This window comes from Mesoplodon mirus, assembly GCF_964341445.2.
Source record: "Mesoplodon mirus genome assembly, chromosome: 4".
Taxonomy (NCBI): Eukaryota; Metazoa; Chordata; class Mammalia; order Artiodactyla; family Ziphiidae; genus Mesoplodon; species Mesoplodon mirus.
Genome location: NC_138979.1, coordinates 109096195 through 109111839, shown reverse-complemented (window position 1 = coordinate 109111839; position 15645 = coordinate 109096195). Strand labels below are relative to the sequence as shown.

Sequence of the window (15645 nt, the reverse complement as noted above, 5' to 3'; positions counted from 1 at the left end):
TCCCTCTCTCTTTCTTTCTTCTACTAATCCTTTCCCTCTACCTTTTCTCCCTGTTATTCTGAGCCGGGTGGATGAAAGGCTCTTGGTGCTGCAGCCAGGAGCCAGTGCTGTGCCTCTGAAGTGGGAGAGCCAACTTCAGGACACGGGTCCACAAGAGACCTCCCAGCTCCACATAATATCAAGCAGCGAAAATCTCCCAGAGATCTCCATCCCAACACCAGCACCCAGCTTCAGTCAACGACCAGCAAGCTACAGTGCTGGTCACCCTATGCAAAGCAACTAGCAAGGCAGGAACACAAACCCACCCATTAGCAGAGAGGCTACCTAAAAACATAATAAGGCAATAGGCACCCCAAAACACACCACCAGACGTGGACCTGTCCCCCAGAAAGACAAGATCGAGCCTCAACCACCAGAACACAGGCATTTGTCCCCCCCACCAGGAAGCCTACACAACCTACTGAAACAACCTTAGCCACTGGGGTCAGACACCAAAAACAACGGGAACTACGAATCTACAGCCTGCAAAAAGGAGACCCCAAACACAGTAACATAAGCAAAATGAGAAGACAGAAAAACACACAGCAGGAGAAGGAGCAAGATAAAAACCTACCAGACCTAACAAATGAAGAGGTAATAGGCAGTCTACCTGAAAAAGAATTCAGAATAATGATAGTAAAGCTGATCCAAGATTCTATTTCCAAGATCCATAATCTTGGAAATAGAATAGACAAAATGCAAGAAACAGTTAACAAGGACCTAGAAGAACTAAAGATGAATCAAGCATTGATTAAAAACACAATAAATGAAAAGAAAAATACTCTAGATGGGATCAATAGCAGAATAACTGAGGCAGAAGAACGGATAAGTGAGGTGGAAGATAAAATAGTGGAAATAACTGCTGCAGAGCAAAATAAAGAAAAAAAATGAAAAGAACAGAGGACAGTCTCAGAGACCTCTGGGACAACATTAAACGCACCAACATTCGAATTATAGGGGTTCCAGAAGAAGAAGAGAAAAAGAAAGGGACTGAGAAAATATTTGAAGAGATTATAGTTGAAAACTTCCCCAATATGGGAAAGGAAATAGTTAATCAAGTCCAGGAGGCACAGAGAGTCCCATACAGAATAAATCCAAGGAGAAATACGCCAAGACACATATTAATCAAACTGTCAAAAATTAAACACAAAGAAATCATATTAAAAGCAGCAAGGGAAAAACAACAAATAACACACAAGGGAATCCCCATCAGGTTAACAGCTGATCTCTCAGCAGAAACTCTACAAGCCAGAAGGGAGTGGCAGGACATATTTAAAGTGATGAAGGAGAGAAACCTGCAACCAAGATTACTCTACCCAGCAAGGATCTCATTCAGATTTGATGGAGAAATTAAAACGTTTACAGACAAGCAAAAGCTGAGAGAGTTCAGCACCACCAAACCAGCTCTACAACAAATGCTAAAGGAACTTCTCTAGGCAAGAAGCACAACAGAAGGAATATACCTACAATAACAACCCAAAGCAATTAAGGAAATGGGAATAGGAACATACATATCAATAATTACCTTAAATGTAAATGGACTAAATGCTCCCACCAAAAGACACAGAGTGGCTGAATGGATACAAAAACAAGACCCATCTATATGCTGTCTACAAGAGACCCACTTCAGACCTCGAGACACATACAGATTGAAAGTAAGGGGATGGAAAAAGATATTCCATGCAAATGGAAATCAAAAGAAAGCTGGAGTAGCAATTCTCATATCAGACAAAAGAGACTTTAAAATAAAGACTATTAGAAGAGACAAAGAAGGACACTACATAACGATAAAGGGATCAATGCAAGAAGAAGATATAACAATTGTAAATATTTATGCACCCAACATAGGAGCACCTCAATACATACGGCAAATACTAACAGCCATAAAAGGGGAAATCGACAGTAACACAGTCATAGTAGGGGACTTTAACACCCCACTTTCACCAATGGACAGATCATCCAAAATGAAAATCAATAAGGAAACACAAGCTTTAAATGATACATTAAACAAGATGGACCCAGTTGATATTTATAGGACATTCCATCCAAAAACAACAGAATATACATTTTTCTCAAGTGCTCATGGAACATTCTCCAGGATAGATCATATCTTGGGTCACAAATCAAGCCTTGGTAAATTTAAGAAAATTGAAATTGTATCAAGTATCTTTTCCGACCACAATGCTATGAGACTACACATCAATTACAGGAAAAGATCTGTAAAAAATACAAACACATGGAGGCTAAACAATACACTACTCAATAACGAAGTGATCACTGAAGAAATCAAAGAGGAAATTAAAAAATACCTAGAAACAAATGACAATGGAGACACGACGACCCAAAACCTATGGGACGCAGCAAAAGCAGTTCTAAGGGGGAAGTTTATAGCAATACAATCCCACCTTAAGAAACAGGAAACATTTCGAGTAAACAACCTGACCCTGCACCTAAAGCAATTAGAGAAAGAACAAAAAACCCCCAAAGCTAGCAGAAGGAAAGAAATCATAAAGATCAGATCAGAAATAAATGAAAAAGAAATGAAGGAAATGATAGCAAAGATCAACCAAACTAAAAGCTGGTTCTTTGAGAAGATAAACAAAATTGACAAACCATTAGCCAGACTCATCAAGAAAAGAAGGGAGAAGACTCAAATCAATAGAATTAGAAATGAAAAAGGAGAAGTAACAACTGACACTGCAGAAATACAAAAGATCATGAGAGATTACTATAAGCAACTCTATGCCAATAAAATGGAAAACCTGGAAGAAATGGACAAATTCTTAGAAATGCACAACCTGCCAAGACTGACTCAGGAAGAAATAGAAAATATGAATAGACCAATCACAAGCACTGAAATTGAAAATGTGATTAAAAATCTTCCATCAAATACAGCTACACGTGGAACAACTCCTACAGAACACCTACTGAACGCTGGCAGAAGACCCCAGACCTCCCAAAAGGCAAGAAACTCCCCACATACCTGGGTAGGGCAAAGCGGAGAGATCCCCACACAGAGGATCAGTGCCGAGCGGCACTCACCAGCCTGAGAGGCTTGTCTGCTCGCCTGCCAGGGCGCGCAGTGCTGGAAGCTGAGGCTCGGGCTTCGGTCAGAGCGCAGGGAGAGGACTGGGGCTGGCGGCGAGAACTCAGCCTGAAGGGGGCTAATGTGCCACAGCTAGCCGGGAGGGAGTCCGGGAAAACTCTGGAGCTGCCGAAGAGGCAAGAGACTTTTTCTTCCCTCTTGGTTTCCTGGTGCGCGAGGAGAGGGGATTAAGAGCGCTGCTTAAAGGGGCTCCACAGACGGGCGCGAGTCACGACTGAAAGCGCGGAGCCCAGTGACGGGCGTGGGACGCTGGGGCTGCTGCTGCCGCCACCAAGAAGCCTGTGTGCGAGCACAGGTCACTGTCCACACCGCCCTTCCGGGAGCCTGTGCAGCCCGCCACTGCCGGGGTCCCGGGATCCAGGGGCGGCTTCCCTGGGAGAACTCACGGCGCGCCTCGGGCTGGTGCAACGTCACGCCGGCCTCTGCCGCTGCAGGCTCGCCCCGCACTCCGTGCCCCTCCCTCCCGCCCGGCCTGAGTGAGCCAGAGTCCCCGAAGAGGCTGCTCCTTTAACCCTGTCCTGTCTGAGCGAAGAACAGACGCCCTCCGGCGACCTACACGCAGAGGCGGGGCCAAATCCAAAGCTGAGACCCAGGAGCTGTGAGAACAAAGAAGAGAAAGGGAAACCTCTCCCAGCAGCCTCAGAAGCAGCGGATTAAAGCTCCACAATCAACTTGATGTACCCTGCATCTGTGGAATACATGAATAGACAGCAAATCATCCCAAATTGAGGAGCCAGGAGTCAGTGCTGTGCCTCTGAGGTGGGAGAGCCAACTTCAGGACACTGGTCCACAAGAGACCTCCCAGCTCCACATAATATCAAACGGCGAAAATCTTCCAGAGATCTCCATCTCAACACCAGCACCCAGCTTCACTCAACGACCAGCAAGCTACAGTGCTGGACACCCTATGCCAAACAACTAGCAAGACAGTAACACAACGCCACCCATTAGCAGAGAGGTGGCCTAAAATCCTAAAAAGTCCGCAGACACCCCAAAACACACCACCAGACGTGGACCTGCCCACCAGAAAGACAAGATCCAGCCTCATCCACCAGAACACAGGCACTAGTCCCCTCCACCAGGAAGCCTACACAACCCACTAAACCAACCTTAGCCACTGGGGACAGACACCAAAAACAACGGGAACTACGAACCTGCAGCCTGCAAAAAGGAGACCCCAAACACAGTAACATAAGCAAAATGAGAAGACAGAAAAACACACAGCAGGAGAAGGAGCAAGATAAAAACCCACCAGATCTAACAAATGAAGAGGTAATAGGCAGTCTACCTGAAAAAGAATTCAGAATAATGATGGTAAAGATGATCCAAGATTCTATTTCCCAGATCCAAAATCTTGGAAATAGAATAGACAAAATGCAAGAAACAGTTAACAAGGACCTAGAAGAACTAAAGATAAATCAAGCATCGATTAAAAACACAATACATGAAATAAAAAATACTCTAGATGGGATCAATAGCAGAATAACTGAGGCAGAAGAACGGATAAGTGAGGTGGAAGATAAAATAGTGGAAATAACTGCTGCAGGGCAAAATAAAGAAAAAAGAATGAAAAGAACAGAGGACAGTCTCAGAGACCTCTGGGACAACATTAAACGCACCAACATTCGAATTATAGGGGTTCCAGAAGAAGAAGAGAAAAAGAAAGGGACTGAGAAAATATTTGAAGAGATTATAGTTGAAAACTTCCCTAATATGGGAAAGGAAATAGTTAATCAAGTCCAGGAGGCACAGAGAGTCCCATACAGAATAAATCCAAGGAGAAATACGCCAAGACACATATTAATCAAACTGTCAAAAATTAAACACAAAGAAATCATATTAAAAGCAGCAAGGCAAAAACAACAAATAACACACAAGGGAATCCCCATTAGGATAACAGCTGATCTCTCAGCAGAAACTCTACAAGCCAGAAGGGAGTGGCAGGACATAATTAAAGTGATGAAGGAGAAAAACCTGCAACCAAGATTACTCTACCCAGCAAGGATCTCATTCAGATTTGATGGAGAAATTAAAACGTTTACAGACAAGCAAAAGCTGAGAGAGTTCAGCACCACCAAACCAGCTTTACGACAAATGCTAAAGGAACTTCTCTAGGCAAGAAACACAACAGAAGTAAAAGACCTACAATAACGAACCCAAAACAATTAAGAAAATGGGAACAGGAACATACATATCAATAATTACCTTAAATGTAAATGGACTAAATGCTCCCACCAAAAGACACAGAGTGGCTGAATGGATACAAAAACAAGACCCATCTATATGCTGTCTACAAGAGACCCACTTCAGACCTAGAGACACATACAGACTGAAAGTAAGGGGATGGAAAAAGATATTCCATGCAAATGGAAATCAAAAGAAAGCTGGAGTAGCAATTCTCATATCAGACAAAATAGACTTTAAAGTAAAGACTACTAGAAGAAACAAAGAAGGACACTACATAATGATCAAGGGATCGATCCAAGAAGAAGATATAACAATTGTAAATATTTATGCACCCAACATAGGAGCACCTCAATACATAAGGCAAATACTAACAGCCATAAAAGGAGAAATCGACAGTAACACACTCATAGTAGGGGACTTTAACACCCCACTTTCACCAATGGACAGATCATCCAAAATGAAAATCAATAAGGAAACACAAGCTTTAAATGATACATTAAACAAGATGGACTTAATTGATATTTATAGGACATTCCATCCAAAAACAACAGAATACACATTTTTCTCAAGTGCTCATGGAACATTCTCCAGGATAGATCATATCTTGGGTCACAAATCAAGCCTTGGTAAATTTAAGAAAATTGAAATTGTATCAAGTATCTTTTCCGACCACAATGCTATGAGACTAGATATCAATTACAGGAAAAGATCTGTAAAAAATACAAACACATGGAGGCTAAACAATACACTACTTAATAATGAAGTGATCACTGAAGAAATCAAAGAGGAAATTAAAAAATACCTAGAAACAAATGACAATGGAGACACGACGACCCAAAACCTATGGGATGCAGCAAAAGCAGTTCTAAGAGGGAAGTTTATAGCAATACAATCCCACCTTAAGAAACAGGAAACATCTCGAATAAACAACCTAACCTTGCACCTAAAGCAATTAGAGAAAGAAGAACAAAAACATCCCAAAGTTAGCAGAAGGAAAGAAATCATAAAAATCAGATCAGAAATAAATGAAAAAGAAATGAAGGAAACGATAGCAAAGATCAATAAAACTAAAAGCTGGTTCTTTGAGAAGATAAACAAAATTGATAAACCATTAGCCAGACTCATCAAGAAAAAAAGGGAGAAGACTCAAATCAATAGAATTAGAAATGAAAAAGGAGAAGTAACAACTGACACTGCAGAAATACAAAAGATCATGAGAGATTACTATAAGCAACTCTATGCCAATAAAATGGACAACCTGGAAGAAATGGACAAATTCTTAGAAATGCACAACCTGCCAAGACTGAATCAGGAAGAAATAGAAAATATGAACAGACCAATCACAAGCACTGAAATTGAGACTGTGATAAAAAATCTTCCAACAAACAAAAGCCCAGGACCAGATGGCTTCACAGGCGAATTCTATCAAGCATTTAGAGAAGAGCTAACACCTATCCTTCTGAAACTCTTCCAAAATATAGCAGAGGGAGGAACACTCCCAAACTCATTCTACGAGGCCACCATCACCTTGATACCAAAACCAGGCAAAGATGTCACAAAGAAAGAAAACTACAGGCCAATATCACTGATGAACATAGATGCAAAAATCCTCAACAAAATACTAGCAAACAGAATCCAACAGCACATTAAAAGGCTCATACACCCTGATCAAGTTGGGTTTATTCCAGGAATGCAAGGATTCTTCAATATACGCAAATCAATCAACGTGATACACCATATTAACAAATTGAAGGAGAAAAACCATATGATCATCTCAATAGATGCAGAGAAAGCTTTCGACAAAATTCAACACCCATTTATGATAAAAACCCTGCAGAAAGTAGGCATAGAGGGAACTTTCCTCAACATAATAAAGGCCATATATGACAAACCCACAGCCAGCATCGTCCTCAATGGTGAAAAACTGAAACCATTTCCACTAAGATCAGGAACAAGACAAGGCTGCCCACTCTCACCACTCTTATTCAACCTAGTTTTGGAAGTTTTAGCCACAGCAATCAGAGAAGAAAAGGAAATAAAAGGAATCCAAATTGGAAAAGAAGAAGTAAAGCTGTCACTGTTTGCAGATGACATGATACTATACATAGAGAATCCTAAAGATGCTACCAGAAAACTACTAGAGTTAATCAATGAATTTGGTCAAGTTGCAGGATACAAAATTAATGCACAGAAATCTCTGGCATTCCTATATACTAATGATGAAAAATCTGAAAGTGAAATCAAGGAAACACTCCCATTTACCATTGCAACAAAAAGAATAAAATATCTAGGAATAAACCTACCTAAGGAGACAAAAGACCTGTATGCAGAAAATTATAAGACACTGATGAAAGAAATTAAAGATGATACAAATAGATGTAGTGATGTACCATGTTCTTGGATTGGAAGAATCAACATTGTGAAAATGACTCTACTACCCAAAGCAATCTACAGATTCAATGCAATCCCTATCAAACTACCACTGGCATTTTTCACAGAACTAGAACAAAAAATTTCACAATTTGTATGGAAACACAAAAGACCCCGAATAGCCAAAGCAATCTTGAGAACGAAAAATGGAGCTGGAGGAATCAGGCTCCCTGACTTCAGACTATACTACAAAGCTACAGTAATCAAGACAGTATGGTACTGGCACAAAAACAGAAAGATAGATCAATGGAGCAGGATAGAAAGCCCAGAGTTAAACCCTCGGACATATGGTCACCTTATCTTTGATAAAGGAGGCAGGAATGTACAGTGGAGAAAGGACAGTCTCTTCAATAAGTGGTGCTGGGAAAACTGGATAGGGACATGTAAAAGTATGAGATTAGATCACTCCCTAACACCATACACAAAAATAAGCTCAAAATGGATTAAAGACCTAAATGTAAGGCCAGAAACTATCAAACTCTTAGAGGAAAACATAGGCAGAACACTCTATGACATTAATCACAGCAAGATCCTTTTTGACCCACCTCCTAGAGAAATGGAAATAAAGACAAAAATAAACACATGGGACCTAATGAAACTTCAAAGCTTTTGCACAGCAAAGGAAACCATAAACAAGACCAAAAGACAACCCTCAGAATGGGAGAAAATATTTGCAAATGAAGCAACTGACAAAGGATTAATCTCCAAAATTTATAAGCAGCTCATGCAGCTCAATAACAAAAAACCAAACAACCCAATCCAAAAATGGGCAGAAGACCTAAATAGACATTTCTCCACAGAAGATATACAGACTGCCAACAAACACATGAAAGGATGCTCAACATCTTTACTCATTAGAGAAATGCAAATCAAAACTACAATGAGATATCATCTCACACCAGTCAGAATGGCCATCATCAAAAAATCTAGAAACAATAAATGCTGGAGAGGGTGTGGAAAAAAGGGAACACTCTTGCACTGTTGGTGGGAATGTGAATTGGTACAGCCACTATGGAGAACGGTATGGAGGTTCCTTAAAAAACTACAAATAGAACTACCATATGACCCAGCAATCCCACTACTGGGCATATACCCTGAGAAAACCATAATTCAAAAAGAGTCATGTACCAAAATGTTCATAGCAGCCCTATTTACAATAGCCCGGAGATGGAAACAACCTAAGTGTCCATCATCGGATGAATGGATAAAGAAGATGTGGCACATATATACAATGGAATATTACTCAGCCATAAAAAGAAATGAAATTGAGCTATTTGTAATGAGGTGGATGGACCTAGAGTCTGTCATACAGAGTGAAGTAAGTCAGAAAGAGAAAGACAAATACTGTATGCTAACACATATATATGGAATTTAAGAAAAAAAAATGTCATGAAGAACCTAGGGGTAAGACAGGAATAAAGACACAGACCTACTAGAGAATGGACTTGAGGATATGGGGAGGGGGAAGGGTAAGCTGTGACAAAGTGAAAGAGCGGCATGGACATATATACACTACCAAACGTAAGGTAGATAGCTAGTGGGAAGCAGCCGCATAGCACAGGGAGATCAGCTTGGTGCCTTGTGACCGCCTGGAGGGGTGGGATAGGGAGGCTGGGAGGGAGACGCAAAAGGGAGGGGATATGGAAACATATGTATATGTATAACTGATTAAATTTGTTATAAAAAAAATATTTGACAGTGACCACACTCATCACATATATTGATTAAGAAAAAAATATTTATAAAAAAAAAAAAATCTTCCATCAAACAAAAGCCCAGGACCAGATGGCTTCACAGGCGAATTCTATCAAACATTTAGAGAAGAGCTAACACCTATCCTTCTCAAACTCTTCCAAACAATATCAGAGGAAGGAACACTCCCAAACTCATTCTACGAGGCCACCATCACCTTGATACCAAAACCAGGCAAGGATGTCACAAAGAAAGAAAACTACAGGCCAATATCACTGATGAACATAGATGCAAAAATCCTCAATAAAATACTAGCAAACAGAATCCAACAGCATATTAAAAGGATCATACACCATGATCAAGTGGGGTTTATTCCAGGAATGCAAGGATTCTTCAATATACGCAAATCAATCAATGTGATACACCATATTAACAAGTTGAAGGAGAAAAACCATATGATCATCTCAATAGATGCAGAGAAAGCTTTCGACAAAATTCAACACCCATTTATGATAAAAACCCTGCAGAAAGTAGGCATAGAGGGATCTTTCCGCAACATAATAAAGGCCATATATGACAAACCCACAGCCAACATCGTCCTCAATGGTGAAAAACTGAAACCATTTCCACTAAGATCAGGAACAAGACAAGGTTGCCCACTCTCACCACTCTTATTCAACATAGTTTTGGAAGTTTTAGCCACAGCAATCAGAGAAGAAAAGGAAATAAAAGGAATCCAAATCGGAAAAGAAGAAGTAAAGCTGTCACTGTTTGCAGATGACATGATACTGTACATAGAGAATGCTAAAGATGCTACCGAAAAACTACTAGAGCTAATCAATGAATTTGGTAAAGTAGCAGGATACAAAATTAATGTACAGAAATCTCTGGCATTCCTGTACACTAATGATGAAAAGTCTGAAAGCGAAATCAAGAAAACACTCCCATTTACCATTGCAACAAAAAGAATAAAATATCTAGGAATAAACCTACCTAAGGAGACAAAAGACCTGTATGCAGAAAATTATAAGACACTGATAAAAGAAATTAAAGAAGATACAAATAGATGGAGAGATATACCATTCTCCTGGATTGGAAGAATCAATATTGTGAAAATGACTCTACTACCCAAAGCAATCTACAGATTCAATGCAATCCCTATCAAACTACCACTGGCATTTTTCACAGAACTAGAACAAAAAATTTCAAAATTTGTTTGGAAAAACAAAAGACCCCGAATAGCCAAAGCAATCTTGAGAACGAAAAACGGAGCCGGAGGAATCAGGCTCCCTGACTTCAGACTATACTACAAAGCTACAGTAATTAAGACAGTGTGGTACTGGCATAAAAACAGAAAGATAGATCAGTGGATCAGGATAGAAAGCCCAGAGATAAACCCATGCACATATGGCCAACTTATCTTTGATAAAGGAGGCAGGAATGTACAGTGGAGAAAGGACAGCCTCTTCAATAAGTGGTGCTGGGAAAACTGGACAAGGACATGTAAAAGTTTGAGATTAGATCATTCCCTAACACCATACACAAAAATAAGCTCAAAATGGATTAAAGACTTAAATGTAAGGCCAGAAACTATCAAACTCTTAGAGGAAAACATAGGTAGAACACTCTATGACATAAATCACAGCAAGATCCTTTTGGACCCACCTCCTAGAGAAATGGAAATAAAAACAAAGATAAACAAATGGGACCTAATGAAACTTCAAAGCTTTTGCACAGCAAAGGAAACCATAAACAAGACCAAAAGACAACCCTCAGAATGGGAGAAAATATTTGCAAATGAAGCAACTGACAAAGGATTAATCTCCAAAATTTATAAACAGCTCATGCAGCTCAATAGCAAAAAAACAAACAACCCAATCCAAAAATGGGCAGAAGACTTAAATAGGCATTTCTCCAAAGAAGATATACAGACTGCCAACAAACACATGAAAGAATGCTCAACGTCATTAATCATCAGAGAAATGCAAATCAAAACTACAATGAGATATCATCTCACACCAGTCAGAATGGCCATCATCAAGAAATCTAGAAACAATAAATGCTGGAGAGGGTGTGGAGAAAAGGGAACACTCTTGCACTGCTGGTGGGAATGTGAATTGGTACAGCCACTATGGAGAACAGTATGGAGGTTCCTTAAAAAACTAAAAATAGAACTACCATATGACCCAGCAATCCCACTACTAGGCATATACCCTGAGAAAACCATAATTCAAAAAGAGACATGTACCAAAATGTTCATTGCAGCTCTATTCACAATAGCCCGGAGCTGGAAACAACCTAAGTGTCCATCATCGGATGAATGGATAAAGAAGATGTGGCACATATATACAATGGAATATTACTCAGCCATAAAAAGAAACGAAACTGAGCTATTTGTAATGAGGTGGATAGACCTAGAGTCTGTCATACAGAGTGAAGTAAGTCAGAAAGAGAAAGACAAATACCGTATGCTAACACACATATACGGAATTTAAAAAAAAAAATGGCATGAAGAACCTAGGGGTAAAACGGGAATAAAGACACAGACCTACTTGAGAATGGACTTGAGGATATGGGGAGGGGGAAGGGTAAGCTGTGACAAAGCGAAAGAGAGGCATGGACATATATACACTACCAAACGTGGGGTAGATAGATGGTGGGAAGCAGCCGCATGGCACAGGGAGATCAGCTCGGTGCTTTGTGACCGCCTGGAGGGGTGGGATGGGGAGGGTGGGAGGGAGGGAGATGCATGAGGGAAGGGATGTGGGAACAGATGTATGTGTATGACTGATTCACTTTGTTATAAAGCAGAAACTAATAAAAAAATAAAAAAAATAGATGGTAACTAGAAATCTAAAAAATTCAAGGCTTTTATGAAAAATATATATAGAAAGACAAAATCTCAACAAATAAAGCATATACCATATTCATGGTTTACAAAAACTCAAAATTACTAAAAAGTTTCAGTGTGATTTTGATCATAACCTTAATGGGTATTTTTACAGGACATTGACAAACAGATCCTGAAATGTATAGGAAAGAACTGAGACTAAAGAAAGTGAAACTCTTCCTGAAGAAATGATGGGATCTTACTCTACCAGACACCAAAATTCATCATAAAGCAGTGGTAATTAGGGCAGTAGGGTACTAGTGCAGGGATAGATAAATAGATAAATGTAAGAGTAAAGAACAATCATAAACAGATACATGCAACTATGGAAATGTGATGTACAACAAAGGAGATGTTACAGATCATGGGAAAATGAGCAACCTGATTAAATGATGCTGTGGCAATTGTTAATCCATATAGAAATATCAACATATAGCCTTATACAATAGATACAAGAAAATAAGCTCCAAATAGATTAGAATTAAAGGTGTAAGTCTAAACTTTAAGCTTTTAGAATAAATTATAGAAGACTATCTTTAAAGACTCAGAATTGCAAAGGTTTTCTTCAGCAAGACACACATACAAATGCTAACTAAAAAATAAATCTTGATAAATATAATTATAAATTTACTTATTAAAATTCGAACATGAAAAGATAAACCACAAACTGGGAGAATATGTAATCAATAAGGATGCATATCTGTATATCAAAAAAAAAACTACTACAAATTAATAAAATAACCCAATAGAATAATGATGGTAAAATTCACCAAAATGAGGAAATTCAGAAGGGAAATTAGTTTTAAGAGGAAAATGAAGTTTTGGGGACTGTTGAGTTTCAAGGTTATGGCAGAAGTTGTAGATCAATCTGACTAATAGACCACAAATTGTTGTGGAGATGCAGGGTGTGGGAGGGCACATTTGCTTAGCCTCGTAACCTGGGGAGGGGAGAGTGCCAGGGAGTTGAACAAGTGTTAAACCAGTCATCTTGTTTCAGCCTTGTCCTGCATCCTGGCTTAGTGCTCTGTTGCCTCCCCCAACCCCCCAAACTCCTACACCTCTACAACCTCAACCCCATTCTGCAGCATGAATTGACTTGCTTCTTACTGGCCTTGCCTTCCCTTATCCCTTGTGGATAAGAAGAGTTCAACTTTATTTTTTTGTTGTGCTTTGTTATATAATGTGCATCATTCTCAAATGCTATCTTTTTGTCTCCCATTAGCTTTGTCCTTGTGAGCTTGCAATGCTTTTTATCCTTTGTTGTTGATTTGGTGAAGGGTAAAGATAAATTCATATGTCCAATAGGCCATAATTTACTTGAAACTCTCTACTTGAAAGTTATCTCTGAATTATCACCATGCCTATCAGCTGAGGTCTGTAGGTTCTCTGGGTCTCAATTATGTGCTATTACTGAAAACTATATTCTTTGGGTGTGAAGTTTTGGCTCCAGCACTTACTAGTTGTTTCAGGCAAGATAAGCTATTTAATCTCTTAGCTGACATTTTCTTATCTACAAAATGAGGCTTTTTATTGTGTAACCCACAAAAATATTTAAAGAATTAATAATGTAAATAAAATTACTGAGCACTGTAGCATATGTGCATTATCTTGCCACTTCCACCTGGTAGAATAATAGTAACACCTACAGTACGAAATCTTGACTGTAGTTGACTATATGTTTTTCCTGAATTTTCTGGGCTGCTTTCAACTAGAGGATAAACGTCCTTCCCTAAGAGACATTATAGAGAGGATTTCTGTATTATATGTCTTTATGTACCTACCTTACCCCTGTGTATTTATAGAAGAATTTCTCCTGGCACTACTTTTAGCATTTTCTTTAACTTCTCCAACAAGCTATTTTCTGTACAGTATTATATGTCTTTATGTACCTACCTTACCCCTGCTTATTTATAGACAAGATGAGGAGAGGGTTCATAATATGCTTTCTGTATATTCCATATTGTCCATTACAGGCACTCAAATATTTGAACTATTTGTGCCTGCTTAACTAACTGTTTATAATAGTTTGAATATAGCCAGATTCTACCCCCTTTTAATTAGGTCCAGTTCTGTGGCGTTTGCTCTGACATCAAAAGTCTATTTATATTTTTATATGACAACAGATGTTGTACCTGTTATTTGATCTTTTTTCTACTGGTCAACTTTTATTTTGCTTATTTTCTTGTATCTTATTGTGTAAGGCTATATGTTGATATTTCTATATGGATTAACAATTGCCACAGCATCATTTAATCAGGTTGCTCATTTTCCCATGATCTGTAACATCTCCTTTGTTGTACATCACATTTCCATAGATGCATGTATCTGTTTATGGTTGTTCTTTCCTCTTACATTTATCTATTTATCTATCCCTGCACTAGTACCCTACTGCCCTAATTACCACTGCTTTATGATGAATTTTGGTGTCTGGTAGAGTAAGCTCCCATCATTCCTTCAGGAAGAGTTTCACTTTCTTTAGTCTCAGTTCTTTCCTATACATTTTAGGATCTGTTTGTCAATTTTGGTTTTTTCTTTACTTTGAGGGTTGTCAATAGCAGCATTTAACCGGACTGAGAAAAGCTTAAATTTAATGAAACTGATCATTCATCTATTCTTCTTGGACCCCTCTTGGGGATCGCCATAGAATATCCTACTGAATTTGGCACTGTAGCCTGGATGCCCAACAGTTTGGTGATCCGATCTCTGTCTCGTCTCGAATATGCTAAATGTTATATTCTTAACCCCAGCACACTGCTTTAGTTTCTTTATAGGAAAAAGAAGGGGAGAGCTTGGCCAAGAAGGTTTGGTCCAGCCGTGAATGAATATGAAATCTTAGGAGGCTGGGCTTATAGTGAGAAAATAATGCTGGCATTTATCCACTTAGAATTGCACAGTGCTCCCACCACCACCCCCCAACACACACACAATGTGGATTGGTTTAACACCCTTTGTTGGTGTTATTTGGCCATTCCCTTCAAATGCTAATGACCAGCTAGTTTAACACCCTTTATTGGTGTTATTCGGACAGTCCCTTCAAGTGTGAATGAATAGCTTGCTTTGTTTCCATAGACAGGGCAGCCAAATAACTTCGGGGCCTAGAAGCAAATTATTTCTCTGGTATAGACCCACCCTGAATGATGAATTGGGCTCTATGGTGGCTGTTTCACTGAAGACTGGGATTTCCCTACCATTGCAAACCAGGCCAAAAAGGAGCTAAACCATTTTCTCCTCATTATCACCTCATTAAGTTCCCCAAGCTAGTGCAGGGTTGGAGTAGAGGCCTGCTACAGGTAGCTTAATG

General features: G+C 39.3%; 1 long non-coding RNA gene across 1 annotated transcript in view; it reads left to right on the top strand.

The window, feature by feature from the left end:
* The window catches only part of LOC309802520, a 274769-nt gene that overhangs the window by 258723 nt on the left and 401 nt on the right, over positions 1 to 15645 (top strand). The gene's annotated exons all lie outside the window — the stretch shown is intronic.